The sequence below is a fragment of the Delphinapterus leucas genome, chromosome 4 (genome assembly GCF_059928025.1).
Source record: "Delphinapterus leucas isolate spDelLeu-1000000601 "Yukka" chromosome 4, BTC_Dleu_Yukka2, whole genome shotgun sequence".
Lineage (NCBI taxonomy): Eukaryota > Metazoa > Chordata > Mammalia > Artiodactyla > Monodontidae > Delphinapterus > Delphinapterus leucas.
In genome coordinates this window covers 86,305,914-86,324,136 of record NC_143132.1, presented here as the reverse complement: position 1 = coordinate 86,324,136, position 18,223 = coordinate 86,305,914, and the positions used below count along the sequence as shown (strand labels likewise).

The 18,223-nt window shown below is 35.7% G+C and overlaps 1 pseudogene; it reads right to left on the bottom strand.

Annotated features, from left to right (window-relative positions):
• Positions 1 to 9,944: 9,944 nt before the first annotated feature.
• Positions 9,945 to 13,914, bottom strand: LOC149749385 (coiled-coil domain-containing protein 90B, mitochondrial pseudogene; annotated as a pseudogene).
• Between the last annotated feature and the right edge of the window lie 4,309 nt (positions 13,915 to 18,223).

Below are 18,223 nucleotides of genomic sequence, written 5' to 3'. Positions count from 1 at the left end.
TCTATGCTTAAAATGTTTTTTCTTTCTCCCTTTCCCATCGTGCTTAACAATAGCTGACATCTGGTTATATCCTCCAGGTCGTAGTTGAGATAGTTCTTTCTATCAGGAGGCTTTCCTTGACCTCTTGGTCTGTGTAATATGCCCTTCCACTTGCATCCATGGCATCCTGTTATAAGCACTTTTGTGTATTATGCTATCAGAAAATATGCTACAATAATATGTGGTATGGAATATAGTATAATGTATTTTATTGTAACTATTTTTTCTTTGTATGTTTGTTAACTTGTTCATAATTGTTTATTTGTTTGTTATTTGGTTCTCCCTGACTAGACTCCTTGAGGAGAAGTGCTCTACTTATTTACTTTGACAGTCTCAATGCCTAGCACAGTGCCTGATATATACTAGGGGCTCAATCATATCATTACATGATTAAATGGACAAATGAATGAGAACATCTCAAAGCCAGATAAAAATGGCTCTTAGGTTACCAACTAGACCCTGAGTTAACGCAGATGGAAAGCAGCCACTATTCCACTATCAGCATGGATGGACGAGCACACTCTTTTTAAATAAGACATAGTGAATAACATGGAAAGCAGAGGTTTGTTTAAGAAATGAAATAAATGAATGTTAACTGATCAAAAATGTCTAGCTAGCTTTAAATATATCACTCGTTTTTAATTAAACTGAATACCTTTATTTTATCTTTACCAGAATTTGATGTCATCGAGGATTTTTTTCCCTTGTGATTTCTTTAAACTTGTTCAATGTCTTTTCATTGTAATGAAGGGAAAAGGAGATGTAATACTCCATTGCTGCAACCCCCCACAAAGAACATTCTACACAAGTGACCCTTGTTATGTATTTTGGAAAATGGGGGTCTGGGCCAAGAGACTTTGGGAAACACTGTTTATTATTTCCTGCTCTTAGAAAGGTACAACAGAGATGACATATACTAAAGGCTGAGAAAAATTCGTTAGCTTAACTTTTTTTGAAGCCTGAATTATCAAACCTGTTCAAGCTTGTAGCCCAACTGAAACATTTTAGAAAATGCTGATATATGGATAGATGATGGGATTCAAGGTCAGGAGACCAGGCTCCAGTTCTATCTGTACCAGTTCTTACAACTCACTTCAGTGCCAGAGCCTCAGTTCCCTGACTTGTAAAATGAGGAAGTTGGTCTAGATAGTGTCAAAGATTCCTTTCACACCTAAAATTCTATTTCAATCATGTCAAATAACTTGTCTTTCTACTTTGCATAAGAGATACTTAAGAAAAATATATATGTCAAGGATTATTTAATGTAATCATAGAGAACTAAATTTTTATTACACTTAACATTCTGCTTTTTAATTTTACATCATCATCTAGACCTCTAGATGGACATTCAGATAACTGAAACCTATTTGATCCTCACTCATGAAAATAAAAAATAGTGAATTTGGCCCTCTCTGCAATGGTCCTCTTAAATACATAGTGCCATTTTCTTCTTTTCCCTCCTGATAAGTAACTGAAATAAAACTAATGGATATACAAGTACAAAGATCATAAGGTTGGGACCTCTGAGTCTGACAAACAAAAAGCCGATTCTACATCTGCAGCATGCTGTAGACACATCTGGCTTACTTTAGCTCACAATGGAGTAATATGAATTGTGATAAAAACCACTATTTGTGCAAATGCAAATAATATTCCATCTGCTCAGGACTTTTTTTTCCCTTATATAGCTTTTGTTCCAGTGTGGTAAAAGCCTGTTTCTTTACCCTGAAGTGCTCCTGCTGATGAAGAGTGAAGCACATGACAATGAACTAAAATCCATTATCAAACAAATACAGTGAGCTTTTCAGCAAGTCATCACAGGGAATGTTGCCTTTTTCTCTGGCATTAAGTTGAAAGCGATTTGTGCTCATGCAAATAAGACAAAGTGGTGGGCTTTTTAAATTTATATATATATATATATATATATATATATATATGTTCCATACACTGTAGTTTGCTTTGTAACTCTGCCATTTTTATATCTCCCTTGGTGGGGGAGGGCAGCAGAGAAGCATTTTGGCAGCCTTCTTTAGATTTCCTTTTGGTTTGAGTAGTGATAAGTTCTCAACAGAAGAATTTGAGCTCTGCCTTATGCTGTGTTGAATAACTTACTTGGGAATTGGGAGAACTGCCTTCCCAGCTCCTGAGAAGAATCTAGGGCAGGTTGGAAGGAAATTTAACCCCTGTTCTGCTGAAACCATAGTAAGTTTCAAGAGATTCAACTTCAGGATTTGCTGGTGGTGACAATCAAAGGTGAGTGGTCCGGGACTTCCCTGGTGGCACAGTGGTTAAGAATCCGCCTGCCAGTGCAGGGGACATGGGTTCAATCCCTGGTCCGGGGAGATCCCACATGCGGTGAAGCAAGTAAGCCCGCGCGCCACAACTACTGAAGCCCGCACACCTAGAGCCCGTGCTCCACAACAAGAGAAGCCACCGCAATGAGGAGCCTGCGCACCGCAAGGAAGAGTAGCCCCCGCTCGCCGCAACTAGAGAAAGCCCGCGTGCAGCAACGAAGACCCAATGCAGCCAAAAATAAATTAAAAAAAAAAAAGGTAAATGGTCCAAGTTCAATCTTAAATTAAACATTTCCTAGTGCTCGGACATTCTTTTCAGTGCCCTGGGCCTGAATCTGAGGGCTTTGTGAAAGTTATACTCTTCCTAAAATTAATAGGCTATTTCTCTATTTTCAGGAAGAATATCTATGTGAGTGACAATTGTACCACTGCCACTATTATTACTACTACTACACAAGACATTGATAAGCCAACTCCAGAGAGCAGTCAGGTTCGGGGAAATGTATGAAGCCTTCTTTTCAGTCCACTTCGCCCTTAGCTTTGCCCTTTGTTTCTCTTTCTTGTCCCCTTCTCCTAAGATCTATGATTTCTATTTCAATGAAACAGAGAAAAAAGCAAAAGAATTTGATCCTTTCTTCCTAAGATCAGAGAAGTGGGGCAGAAAAAGATTATAAGCTTGTATGAGCATGAAAACACACTTTTATTTTTACATAAAAACTGAAGGCTTATTTTACACCAATTCTTACTGTTTTATTTATGCCTGATGATTTTATTCAATATTAGTTGTATTTTAAATAATCCAACTAATATTTTCATCTTTGTGAAATTTGAAGAATATTATTTTGGAACAGAGCATTTTTGGAGGTTTGTCTTTTTATAATTTTTATAGTTTATAGATTTCAGGTTATGCATTTCTCTTTTAAGTTTAAATTTTATAATGCTATTTTCAATTAACATTGATCTGTGAATGAAGTACATATAGTATATTGATTTGTGAGTTTGATTTGTGAATGAAGTATATATATAGTGATGTTAACATACAATGAAATAATAGAAGTAAAAGCACTTGAATTATTAGAGAAAAGTTGCTATGGACATCTAAGATGTTAATGCTCTTAATGCATATAATTTATAATTCTGGGGGGAAAAATGATTGCCAGCAAATGAACAGTATTTCCTTTCTAGAATACATTGTAAACATCAACAGATGATTATTTTCTTATAGCTGACTTTCTAGGACATATATTAAACTACCTTTTACAGCCCAAGTAAAACCTGAAATTAAGCACTTGAATACACAATTCTGTTATATTGACAGTTTTGCAGTTAAGCTACCTGCAAATATTAACATCATTCCCCAAAGAGTTCAATTTCACAGCTAAAAACCTGATCTAAAATGAATTAGTTATTTAGAGCCCAAACCTACTAAACTACAGCAGTTATGTTGGTATAGTGTTTGTAATTATATTTACAATTTGTGGTGTATTTTAGAGCTACTAAGAATTGTAAAGAGATAAAATAATATTTGCCCTAATAAGGCCACTTTTATCAAAGGTGATTTCCTTTTATGTTAAGGCAAGATAACTTTTCACTCTTCCTGACTTCAAAGGAAAACGCATTATTCCAAATATGTTTTAAACTTTTAACATAAAATCCTTACACATTAAACTATTAATATATGGTTGGTCAGGAAAATGTCTCATTCTACTCACAATAATGTCTCAGTTTAATTAGACTCTGAAAAGTAAAGGATTTAAATTCAAATCCTGGCCAACATTAATTATAGAATTCTTAATATTGTAGCATGCCCTTTACTAAGTTCCTAGGATATGTCCTGAGCTAAATAAAAAAGGAAATGAGCTTCTGGGGACAAAGGACTGATTTTTGTAAAATATTGTATGTATTGATAATGTGGCACATCATTCTAAAGTGCTCTCCCAAGATTAAAGAAAACAAAAAAAAAAAACACAAAACTTTAAAGTCCTAGAACTTTGAATTTTGAAGAACTGGAACTTTGTTCCAGTGATCTTTTTCCACATGCACAGGGAACAAAAGACCTGCTGTTTCTAAAAGCTGTGACTCTTGAACATTTTATCAGCCTATTTAGTGGGGAGATCACTCTTCTACGGCCCTTCCTTAATCCTAGTTCCGTGGAGAGCTGGTCCACATATAGCAGCTGCAGACACTGCCAGGGAAGAAGGATTCCTGAGTCATTTCATGGACAGTAGGAATAGGATCTATCAGTGACTGAGAACAAAATGCACAGGCACGTGCCAGGCCCTCTCCAGGCCGATTCCGACATTCTTGTCAGCCTCTTCTCACTTCCATTAGACATGACTTGCTTCCATACCGATCAATCGGTCAACAGGTTTTTATTAAGCATTCATTTTCATATCAGTACTTCTATGAACCACACCCAGGCAACATCTGAAGGGCAAAAGGCACTGACTATATTCACATTCACATCCAAGTTCTGTCAATTACAAGCTAGCTATGTGACCTCCTTGGTCAGTCCCTTAGCTGCAAACGTGGCTCAGTTTTCTCATCTGTAAAACAGTTGTAATAACTGCCCCGTTCACCTCTTGACATGGTTCATGAGAACTAAAAAATTAAGTTATGGAGAGAATGCTTTGGAAATTGTAAAATACAAAGCATACAGAAAGTAGTATTATTGGACTTCATTCTGTGTGATTTATACATTTCTGTAACTTCTCAAAAAAGGGTCTTAAATAATTTTAAAACTGCAAAAAAAATCTATCATAAAATGCACTTCAAATATCAAGTGAACACCATCATAAAATGCACTTGAAATATCAAGTGAACACCGTCAACTCTAATTCTGGTAAATAGTCAAATAAATTAAAATTTATTGTAGGACAAACAATAAAAACATTTTATTTTATTTTCCATATATTTACTTCTTACTTTATTTCAGTCAAAAATTTAGACAATGACTCTGAGTTTCCAGAAGTCAAAAAGAAACAATCCAAAGTCAATTAATACATTGCAATTTGGTCTTAGATTAAAGGAATTTTTAAAAATTCAGTAGGGTGTCACTAGTGTTCAGTGAAGAATTCTTTTCTGGTATTTCTAAGGATGTTTATATGTTTTTTCATATCCTATATTCTGAGAAAACCTCATTTAAGAAGTTGAAGTAACAGGAAATGCATTATAATCATTCTTCATGAGTGAAGGCTTAACAATCAACACAGAGACATGACAGGTTTCAAGGAATCCACTGCCATCAGGTCAAAAGCAGAAAACACTGAGCACCAGAGTAACAATTTACCCATTCTGAAGCATGGATCTGTGGCTTCCTCACCAATCTCAAAGCCAAGAAAAGAATATCAAGTAATTGAAATGTATATTATAACACACAGGCAGTAAAACTGACACACTCTGCTCATAGGAGAGAACTTATGTCAGTAATTCAAGCCAACCTAGTTGTTAATGAACATTTCTAACTTGTTTCAGGACCAAAACCGATTTGAAGCAGCAAATTAGGAAGGGAGAGAAGGGCTGTAGAATGGTATTTCCCACAAGCAGAACTTAGTATATTAACAAGATGTGACAGTATAGAAGAAAAAGAAAAGATAGAAACACCATAAAAAGCAAAGCACGAATTTAAAAAGGGCAGCGGTGGAGAGCTCTTTACAGACGTGGCAAATGGTCTTACACACGTCACAGGAACAGTCTATAGGAATTTACAGAAGACTCTTGGAAATGTTTGCTTAGTACATAAATGACTGAAACTCATACTAGAAAAATTAAAATATAATAAAAGGGTTGATTGTTGAGGGTTTAATCCATAAGAAGCAGTACAGTTTGGCTATATAGTACAACTCACTTTCCAAGAGTTCAGAGTACCCAGATATAACTATATTTTAACCTTTTTCAAAACCATCTGAATCTTTATACAAATAAATGATAATATTACTGGTTCTCTTTGGATGCTGAAAGCATTTAAGGCAATACTTCATGTGGTTTTGTTACACTATGATAAATTCCTAGTTCTACCCCCCTTCACTGGCGAAGTGGTCTCATTGATTTAACACTGCTATTCCTCAATTTCCACATTAGCACCAACAACTCTAGTTTTGTGCTTCTGACTGTGATTATAAGGTTTATAATCAATACTGGGGCCACAATAAGAACAAGAGCCTCTACATTCATAGCAGTTTATCAACTAGAATATTCTATTTCTTAGGGTTGGTTTTTAATTGTTTTGACATGTAACCTCATGATGGCTCTTTCAAAAAAAAAATTAGTTTTTTTTTTTTAGCGGCTCACAGTTGATATCTAACCGATGTATTCCAGTGAAGGGCATTCATATGCCAGGAGGACATGACAATTTATTGACATATGGGAGAAATAATGAGTTTATATTTATCTTTATCTTTAAAAAGGAATAAAAGAACCCTATAATATTTAATACACAGTTGACACTGACACCCTAAATTGGTCAACCTACCATAAAAGGTTCGTCAGTTTGGCTGAGGGAGGTATGTGGTTTTAGCAATGCCGAGGGTCAACAGAAAAGCCTTAATTCATCTACAAGCTTTCAGCATATTATGGCCTATTGCAGTTTGTGCATGAGGCCAAATATACGTACATATATTACTTTAAAGAATAGAGTCTTTACAACACCTGACATTAGATTGGGAGAGAAGCCTGGTATATTACAGATTTTGCTGGTAACTTCTTCAAAAAGTACTTAAAAGAGTGGTTGAATTTAAAGTACAGTTGTGACATTTTTTTAAAGACAACTGTTCATGATTTATTGACCTTTCTGAGATGATAAGGGTTAGGTAATAGTGTGTGATTCAGTAGATTTTTTTTTTTTTGCGGTACGCAGGCCTCTCACTGTTGTGGCCTCTCCAGTTGTGGAGCACAGGCTCCAGCCGCGCAGGCTCAGTAGCCATGGCTCACAGGCCCAGCCGCTCCGCGGCATGTGGGATCTTCCCAGACTGGGGCACGAACCCGTGTCCCCTGCATCGGCAGGTGGACTCTCAACCACTGCGCCACCAGGGAAGCCCAATCCAGTATATATTTTTATAAAATAAATATATTTAATAATGATGCTATTAGTGGGGAAGGGTTTTCTGTAACATTAATAAGTGAACAAAAAATTATTTTAAAATTACTTATTTCATCTTTATCTCTTCCGAGTTCCTTCCTGTTTTGTGAATTTTTATAATGTATATAATATTCAATGTTATATATATTATGTCTAATATATATTTTTATTTATATATCACATAGATATTTACAGTAATGCATCTGGTAAACAAATATATTGAAGCTGCATGCTCAAACATTTCTGCTAACAGAGATGTGTGATCAACTAACTCATGCATAATGACAGCAACATTTCATACCTGACAACCACATATTGCTGCATTCCTGGTGATATTCTAAAGCACTATGGAATCATGCTTTTATTTGCTTAGCACACTAAACTAGGAAGAGATAATATGTATCAATCAGGATGCTTTCAGTTGCAAGTAACAGTAACCTGCCAGAAGTAGTGTGGGCTTCAGACAAAGGGAGATACGGGCTCCAGGCTCCACCTTCTGTTATTTTCTTAACTTTTCCCTCTCTTTGAGTCAGCTGTAATCCTCAGGCTGCTTGCCTCATAATCTCAAGACGATTGCCAGTAGTAGGCAGGGAAATGGAATTCCTTGTTCATGTGTAAGGGAAATGTGCATGTGTGTCAGAGAGAGATACAGACAGACCAAAACCACTTTTACCCAACTGTTAAAGTGTAGGAAGCTTCTTGCCCAGAAGCCCTAAGACTTTTCTCAAGTTTTATTGGCCCAATTGGCTTAGACAAGACCTTATCTAAAGCAATCACTGTTTAGCATGAAAAGACTATCATAACTGGCCACTAAAGAGTTGGAGTGGAATGCCTATTGAAGAGTAAACCATAATGTTCACTAGATACTATTCTGCCCATTTTACAGATGCTTCCCACTTTACTTACCCCAATGGGTAAGTAAGTAGCTTACCCAAGGTTACCTTGCATATGAGTCACTGACTTGAGTAAAGTGATCATTCTTGTCCTAATCATAATTATCATTCATTGCAATTATTATTTTATTATTGCCAAAACAATGATAAAATGATGAAGATTTGTATTGCATAAAAGAGCATAATATTAGGGAAAAACTATCTACAGATAAATAGATCTAATCGATAACTGAGAAGTAAGTCAGAAACTGTCATAAATCCACGAGACTTAACCAATATAGGAGACTGGAAAAGACCAACTCTCTGATAGTAGGTTGACCTACTGTATGGAAAAAATAAAACTAACACCCTATCTCTTCATAAATACAGAAATAAATTTCAGATAGTTTGTATAAAATGTAAAAAAAAACTATAAAAGGAGAATTAATTTTGTGTGTGTGTGTGTGTTTTGTTTTTGAAATTTATTTTATTTATTTATTTATTTTTAAACATCTTTATTGGGGTATAATTGCTTTACAATGGTGTGTTAGTTTCTGCTTTATAACAAAGTGAATCAGTTATACATATACATATGTTCCCATATGTCTTCCCTCTTGCGTCTCCCTCCCTCCCACTCTCCCTATCCCACCCCTCCAGGCTGTCACAAAGCACCGAGCTAATATCCCTGTGCCTTGCGGCTGGGAGAATTAATTTTAAGCAATAATTTTACTACCCTATGAGTAAAATATTTGAAAGTAATATATATATAAGTATTGAAGTTTATAATATTATAAATAAAGGAAAGTATTTATTTTTTAATATAAAAACATAAAACTATATTAATTTTAAAACATCATGATGTTAAAAGGCCAAAACTAAATGCAAAATACTAAATGGTTTTTATTTTAATATATAAATAGTTCTTATAAGTGAATAAGGTAAACACACCAATAGATAAATGATAAAAGGATGAGAGAAGATGATTCGCCAAAGAAGACAATTCAAATTCCAATAAACATAGAAAAAAAATGTCCAATCCCACTACCAATTTAAAAAGTCCTTTCATTTAAAAAATAAATTTCGCCAAAACAAATAAAACACCTTGTTTTGTTGACAATATCCAGTGCTGATTCGGTTTACCAGAAACCGGTACTCATACACTTTTGATAGAAATTGAATTTTTCATTTATTAAATTCACAAAAGTTTTAAAAAATAACATGCTCAACTTATGCAAAGGGGATTTGAGAAGTATATTCTTGCATTTTATTTGTGGAAGTATAAAGTGCTACAACTCTTGCAGAATTTGGAATTAAATTCTAAACAGATCAAAAGTGCCTATATTCATTGACAACTAGGTTACCAAAGAAGACAACAAAAAAATGCAGACAAAAATTTGTTAGTTAAATAAAATTATGTAATAGCCGTAAGTTAGAAACAACCTAAGCATCCAAAAATAGTAAACGGTTTGATAAATTATTGTAAGATCATTCACCTGAATATTTTGCAGTCATTAAAAATTATGCTTATAACAATATTTGTCATGAGGAAGGACTAATATGTTATTAAATGAAATGTTTATCAAATCTTAGCAAATACAATATGATCTCAGTTTTATTAAAAAATATGGATATGTATAGAAATATTCAAATGTCTTTGGAATATGGAAAGAAAGAATATTTTCATTTTTCAATTTATATCACTGTATAATTCTCAAATATTCTACATTGAGCAACTCAATTATTTTCTTATTTAAGAATGTTTTAAATCTTTTGTATTTTCAAAATTCTTGTCCTTTGGTAAGAAACAAACTCTGCTTCATTCATGGATGTACATACTGAAGAGTTTTATGGAGATCATAAGAATACACTACAAAAATATATATTATATCTAAAGTACAACAACAACAACAAAATTTTTACATACCTACAGTTGACTAAAGAGAAGTTATATATGGAAATCATACCTATAATACTACCAAAAATGTATAAGATCTGAAGCCTGTTTTAAAAAGTCTTACAGGGCTTCCCTGGTGGCGCAGTGGTTGAGAGTCCGCTTGCCGATGTGGGGGACGCGGGTTCGTGCCCCGGTCCGGGAGGATCCCACGTACCGCGGAGCGGCCCGTGAGCCATGGCCGCTGAGCCTGCGCGTCCGGAGCCTGTGCTCCGCAACGGGAGGGGCCGCGGCGGTGAGAGGCCCGCGTACCACCAAAAAAAAAAAAAAAAAAAAAAAGTCTTACATACCTGTAGCTGATTAAATGCACTAAAGAAATCCTAATGTTTACTGAGCACCTGCATACTCAAAAGTCAATCTTTTTCATACACGACCTTATTCAATCCTCCTGATAAATGTGAGTAAGGTATTATTCCATTTTTACAAAAGAAGAAACTGAGGCTTAAGCGAAGTTATGTACCTACACAGCTAGGTAATGTTATAGCCAAGTTTCAAATCTAAGTCTGTTAGACTCAAAAGCTCCTAGCTTTTCACAACTCTATTCATGCTGCTCTTCAAACAATTTACAGGGAAACAACTGATCAATTAAATGATGAATTAATTCAAAACAGTCTATAGGCAAAGCAAGCTATAGTTTTTGAGGAATAGCATGTGACCGATTTATTTGCAAAACTTTATTTTACTTTTTTACCTGAATTATCCTGATAATTTAATTCATCTTCTATTTTCAATTTAAGTTTCTTCTCAGCCTACAACCCTTAGAACTGATAGGAAGCTGTGTCTACAAAATGCCAACCATGCTGTTACCTTAAACTGTCTAAAAGAATAGATCCTTCCTTTTTCATGCAGGTGTTAGACTTTATGCAGATGCCTGGGGAGTAATGGCACACTAATTATTTGTCTTCCGTGGGATTTCTTGGCTTAAACCACCATTGCCAAGGTAAAAAACAAGACATCTAAGAAACTTCAGCTAGTTAAGTATTTTATAAACAGAGAATTAACTATCATGATTCAAGTAGCTCACTGATCTCAAACTCTATATTCTTTTTTTTTTTTACCGTGGAATCTATATGGTCTTTATTTATTAATCCAACACAAATTTATCTAATGTGCCAAGAATTTTCTTAGGCAAGAGGATTCTGAGATATTTTGAATCAAAATACAGAAAGTTTTGTTTTGAAAACAACCCAGCTGTTAGCTCTTTGAAAAAAATTTAGTTGGAGAGACTCTGATTCTCACTTGCTGGACCATACAAGGTCAGTCTTTTGACTACTCTGTACTTTAGATTCCCTATTTATAACTAAACAAATTTGCAACACATACCAAAGAAATCCTGTATGATTTACAGTTGTTCAAGCAAACAAGAAAACTCTGCTTCAGTTTCTATGAGCTATCTAAAGGATAAAGACAAAAGGCCTATCTCAAATCCATCAGGTTTTGAACAGCATCTTTTCAACATAATACAATAAAGACATATATAAAAGACAAAATACACCTTCCCATTCTAAAACATTTCCTTTAGTCCATATGTACTTTAAATAATCTTGTATTAAGTTTCTACTGCAACTTTCAATGTTCAGAGTAAATCCATCCTGGCACAGTGTTTGTTCTAAGTCAACAGCAGCAGCAGTAGGAGCATAATATAGTAGTTTCACTGTTACTTCCAGAGTCTATAAAGTCCCAGTGCTATTGCCAGGCAAGTGAACACTGAGGCTGCAAGGTAACGAATTGTCTCAAGCTTGTTAGACTCCATTAGGGTTTTTAAATAAGCAATTTCAGTGTCAATTTTGTTACCGGTCTCTGAAATATAACTCTGGTTTTGGTTTCATTTTTGGTAAATTCTGTGGTTGCTTCCATAAGTTTCTTTTCTTGATCTGTAAACATATCTGTTACTCTGCTCCTTCCTAGGTTGATATCCAGTTTATTATCTGCTCTGATTCGACTGGTTTTATTTATCAGTTGTTGCTTAACTTGTTCTAATTCAATTTTCATTTTCTGGTTCTCTGCTCGCAGATTTGCAAATTCACTTTTCTCTAGGACGACCATGTCTTTCCTGATGGAGTCCAAATGAGCCATTAACTGTTGTACTGTTATTTCCTGTTGAACTTGAGTGACCATCTCCTTATAGATAGTATGGAGGCTGACATTTGATAAAGTGGTTAAAGCTGATACAATTGTTTCTGCTTGTGCTTTGTCAAATCCATGAGTTTCCAAGTCCTGAACCAATGCACGGGTATCAAAAGTTAATTACCTTTGTCCTAAAGGAGTTATGTCCACTCGCCTCATTTATTATCCTTCTTTGGTTGTGGCGGTGAAGAAGTCTCTCCGCAGGGCCGGGGAAATAGGCCCGCGGGTAGTTGAAACCCGGAGGCCCCCGCTGCCTTCATGAACGCAGGAGCCGCCAAACCCAGTGGCTCCACATGTCCTCGGCTTTGCAGCTGGTGAGGGAGGGCAAAAGCTCAAACTCTGCATTCTTTTTGATACATTTGACAAAACTCTATTGCTAGTGAATTCTACCTCACTAGTGAATTCCACCTTGCAAGTTTCAGAATAGATTTATTTTAAAGGCATCATAACACCATATAATTACACACTGAATTTTAAAATTAATAATGCTGTATACACAAATAGTATTTTTCATCCAGTTCTCTCAAGGAGAGAACAACACTTTGTCATTAAACTTTGACAGGAGGAGAGATGACCCCATTTGAAAATTGCTGTGGACGGACCTGAAAATAATACTTTCCTCTGGTATCTTACAGCAGCAAATTTCCAAAATCATTTGTATGCCTTTTAGTTGTGATGCTAGGTTTTGTTTGCTTGGTATTCTTTTCCAACATCCATTTTGAATGTGAGCATAAGTATGTTTGTTAACTTTGAAAGATTTCTCCTAAAGAGAAAGAAAAATGGCTAGTTTGGATTCAGGGCAAAGATGAGGGCAAAAAAGAGGTATGTGTCTCCTTTCCCCATTCCACCATACTTTCCTAAGACAGCTCCACTTTCACCCCACACATCACAACAAATACTTATTTGTAATTTTATTTGTGTTAATAACTTATACTATCAAGATGCTCTTTTTAAAACTCCATTTAGTTATGTACAAAACTTATATCAAAATACTATGAAGATCTTAACAGAAGCTAAAGAGCATATTTAATTTTTCAGAACTAAGTTAAATGCTATTTGAGTATGATAACCAATCCTCCCCAACACAAGATGCAATCCTCTTTAAAAAAAAAAATCTGTTTATCAATATATTTTATGAAATGGCTTGGGAGTGTTCTTTATTTTATCTTTTACAATATGAGCTGCGGTTGAAGTTGCTTTTCAAAATAGTGCTTTGATAACTCTCTTAACACCATGGCATGAAAGGGTAGAGCCTCATCAATACTTACTCAGGCTTCAAAGACATGGTAACCAGATGTTCTAAGAAACTAGTGATCTACTTTACTTGAGCAAAGTAATATTAACAGAAATTAGTCTTCAGTTATTGGGAACTTTGGACTTCAAAACCCTCTAGAAATAAAAACTTCTCACCTGTCCTTAAAACCAAGAGGTCAAGTATTCATTGGCCAATAAAGACGTCCCCTCATCAGCTAGAAAACACTCATTGAAATCCAATTAACTCTTTCACACAGACAACCTTCATTTTCTATTTTATCAGAAAGTTAAATTTACCATTCTATACTCCAATAAAAGTTAAGTTGTTTTGATCTGATAATTGTAAGATGTACTGTATGTATCTTAATTTGTAAGTTTTTAATGCTAAAGCTCAAAGCTGTTCAGATTTAACAGGAGTGCTGGAAATGAGGTACAAAATGCTGGAATTCAAATTAACCAATAAATATATTTTAATATATATCAGCAGGACTCTAGAGGATTCCATTAATGTTGAAAAATAGAAAGGATTTAGGTTAATTTGGTAAGAAGGCAGGTCAGAACGTTTACAACAGTGGTATAGAATTGTATAGAGATGCAAAATTTTTCAAGAGAGCAGAATTTTTTCAAAAACGCTGACTCTAGCTGTCACAGTCCTGCCTTGGCTAAATCCAGTGGAGAGATAGGAGGACTTTCTAATTTGCTTTCCCTCTATTTTAATAATAGCTGTGCATAAGTAATTTATGAAAGGCCAACCAGGCAGTGGGCAACAGAAAATTAAACTCATTTTATCTGAAAGCAGGTGGATTTCTATATATCATTAGCATGCATAGAATTCTCACAATGTTATTTCTCATACTGATGGAATGTAACCAAATAATATATGAGTTTTTTGCTTATGCACGAGTGAAATTTTTAGATAAAAGTGCCAGCCCCAATGGCAATTTTCTGCAAAACGAAAACTAATTCTGCGAAGCTTCTTATTACTGGAAAGACTCATTTGGCTTGCATTAGAGACTGACATAAGTGACTTTAGGATTTTACTAACAGATTAGATGAGATGTGCCACATACTGTAATATCATTAGAGAATGTAACAGCACTGGAACGCTTTGGGGCACTTATTAAGGGTACCGGCACAAGTAAATTGTTTTCCTTTATGACACAAGCTTTTGAATTTTTTCTCTGATTAGAATGCTTTATTTTTATGGATTTTTTTCTGACACTTAAAACAACTTTTATTTTACACTCCCCAAAATTGCACACAAATTATGTTTTGCATGATTCAGCTCAGTGTTACTAAATGCATTATCTATGCCTTATTTCATGAATATCACCTAGGCAGAGGGTAGATATGTATTAAGAAAACAGCTTACACAATACTAAAATCAGAACTCCTCTAACAGAATATTATCCTAACTTACAGCAAAGACTAATCTTCATGGCTCTGAGGAATTTTTGCTATTAGTACCTTTCACTAACTCAATGCTTGTGTGGGTTCTATTCTTAGCCTCTAACAAGATCTTAAAATGGGATCATTAAAAATGGTTATAATATGACGACACCTATTGTTCTGTTTAACTTCCATCCTAAAATTCATTCAAGTATATGAAATATTATCACCTTTTTATTCTGATGCATCTTCCCTTATCAAAAATTATGTATCAAGCAAAATATTTCTTGCTAAGGTAGGCAGAAATGTAGGGTGAAGGCGGAAATGCTTGTCACTTTATAAAAGAAGCTTTGGGAAAAGCTGGGGGTATCAGGAGAATGACTTTGTGCTCAATATGTTTTCCTTTCTGAGTTATCTTTTCCTGATATAAGTTTTTACCTCTTCCTGAATATGGAGAGGGTTTTTTTCCCCTTCTTTCTAAAAGTTCTTTTACATTTCATCATCAGAGAAGGAAATTGAGAAAAATGTACTGCACACCAAGTTACCTAGAGAAGAGCAGCCATAGGAATGAGGTGGCAGTGTGCGTTCAGTGTCCCGGTCTATAGAGTGGTGAGGTTAAGTGTTGTGGAGTCACACCAATGGGAGGTTGATCCCCACCTCTGCTACTTTACTACCCATCTGACTTTAGGCAAATGCCTTCCCTTCTCTGAGTTTTTATTTCCTCACCTATTTGATGGGATCATGATAGCGCTGACCTCGAAGTTTCTCTCTGAAGATCACATGCAACTGGATCACCCTCCTATTTATATTCCATCTCTACAGTGGAAGGGAGGCTCCTGCAAAGAGGATGACCCAATGGGTTGAGAATCCTATCAGACCAATTCTGGTAGATGTTCCAGATTTTTACAAGAACTCAAGATTGTATTAGTTAAAAAATAGAATGTGAAAATAATTAATGAGACAGTCCTCCATGAATGATCCTGACTCTTCAATCTAGGAATGACTGAAGTCAGTCACTGTTACGCTCAAAAGTCACCTCTTCTGAGAACTGGGTTGAGTTGAGTTAGCCACAGCCCTCTGTGTGTCCCTAATGCTATTTTAATTAGCGCACTTATCACCCTGCATGGCTATTATTTCCTTAAATATGTTCCTCTGAGCTCTTTGAGGGCAGGGACTGTCTTTTCAACTTCTTAACTTTCTCTGCCAGTGCATTACTCGATATATAGATGTCATTAAAATGAGTGTCTATGAAGAAACAGACTCACAGACATAGAGAACAGACTTGTGGTTGCCAAACGGGGCAGGGGGAGGGAAGGACTGGGAATTTGGGATTAGCAGATATAAGCTATTATATATAGGATGGATAAACAACAAGGTCCTACTGTATAGCACAGGGAACTATATTCAATATACTGTAATAAACCATAATGGAAAAGAATATGAAAAAGAATATATATATGTACAACTGAATCACTTTGCTGTACAGCAGAAATTAATACAACATTGTAAATCAACTATACTTCAATAAAATAAATTTTTAAAAAAATGAGCCTTCAAGGACTTCCCTGGTGGTGCAGTGGTTAAGAATCTGCCTGCCAGTGCAGGGGACATGGGTTCGATCCCTGGTGCGGGAAGATCCCACATGCGTCATGGCAACTGAGCCCGTGCGCCACAACCACTGAGCCTGTACTCTAGGGCCTGTGAGCCACAACTACTGAGCCTATGCACCTAGAGCCTGTGCTCTGCAACAAGAGAAGCCACCGCAATGAGAATCCCGTGCATCACAATGAAGAGAAGCCCCCACTTGCTGCAACTAGAGAAAGCCCACACACAGCAACTGAGACCCAACACAGCCATAAATAAATAAATAAATTTATTTATTTTTTAAAAATGAGCCTTTTGAGCACTTGTAAAAATGTTTGACACCTGAAAAAAAATTTCATTACAAAAAACTTTAAAAGTAAATTAAGTACTGAATTAAATTTCCACAGACTGTCATCATCATATCTTCTTCACTACCTGTGAAATTTAATATTCATAAAACATCATACATTAAAAAAAGAGTAAGGTATATTTTCTTATCACCAAAATTTCTGAGGATGCACAATGATTACCAAGAAACTATAGTCAATCTTAAAATAAACAAGCTATACATAGCTAAAAATTTTTGGACATAAAAGTATTATAATCCTTTTAAATTATTGTTGCAGGAAAAAAATATATAGTTGAAGTGGGATGTCAGTACAATTCGATATGATATGATGTTGGGTAGGGTCTATAAAAGTGTTAGGCCCAGGACCTTGGAGGTCTTTAACAGCCTGATAACAGTGCAAGAGTAGGCCAGAATTTAAACAGGCTGGCTGAAGCATGGTGAGACTAATCAAGAAAAGCTTCTTAGTAGAGGTTTCCCTGATATGCAGTATAAGGGTGGGAAAGAGAGATGGTTTGGAGAAGGGATGCTCTGCCTCACCAGAACTAATCTCATAAATAAGCAAAGTAAAAGACTGGGAATATTTTCTGAGGTGCTGGATGAGACCTTTTGACTCACCTGCACCCCCGACACCCCCCAAGAAACCTTTTCCAATATGTCTTCCGAGACCTAAAATTCTACCAATAAAGAATAATTTTATTATCTAAAACTCATGTCAGCTAGTAAATGTAGATGTGCCTGACAGATCTAACCCTTTAAACAATATCATTGATTTAGAATGAATTGTGGGTTTTAAATCTTCCTTGGGATTAGATTTGTCAGGAAGAAAAAGGGAATGAGGGCACTAAATGACCAAGCAGGGATAAGACTGGAGAGGGTTGGGAAGCCAGCTCTCAGGATTCTACTGTGGACTGCATTAGAAACAGCTTGCATTCCTGGGCAGAATCTGAGACAAACAGAAATTGTACTGAACCATCTGTTGGTGAAGTGTGAGTTGTATTTGATGCAAGAACCACGGAGGGCTGGTGAATTGTGGAGCAGCCTGGCCAAATAACAGGTATGGAGAATTACCTGAGCCAGGGAAAGGAGCAGGGAACGAAAATAGCAAACAGCAGCAGCCACATTTTTATTGAGCCGCTGCAAAAGAGAAGACACAGATTCATCCTATAAAGATGCTAAAGACAGGACAGTCATCTTAACATATCTATAGCTCGTTGTTTTATATATTTAATTCTCAGGGTTTACCCATATGTCCCAACTAATAGGCGGACTAAAGTGGTCTCTAGTAGA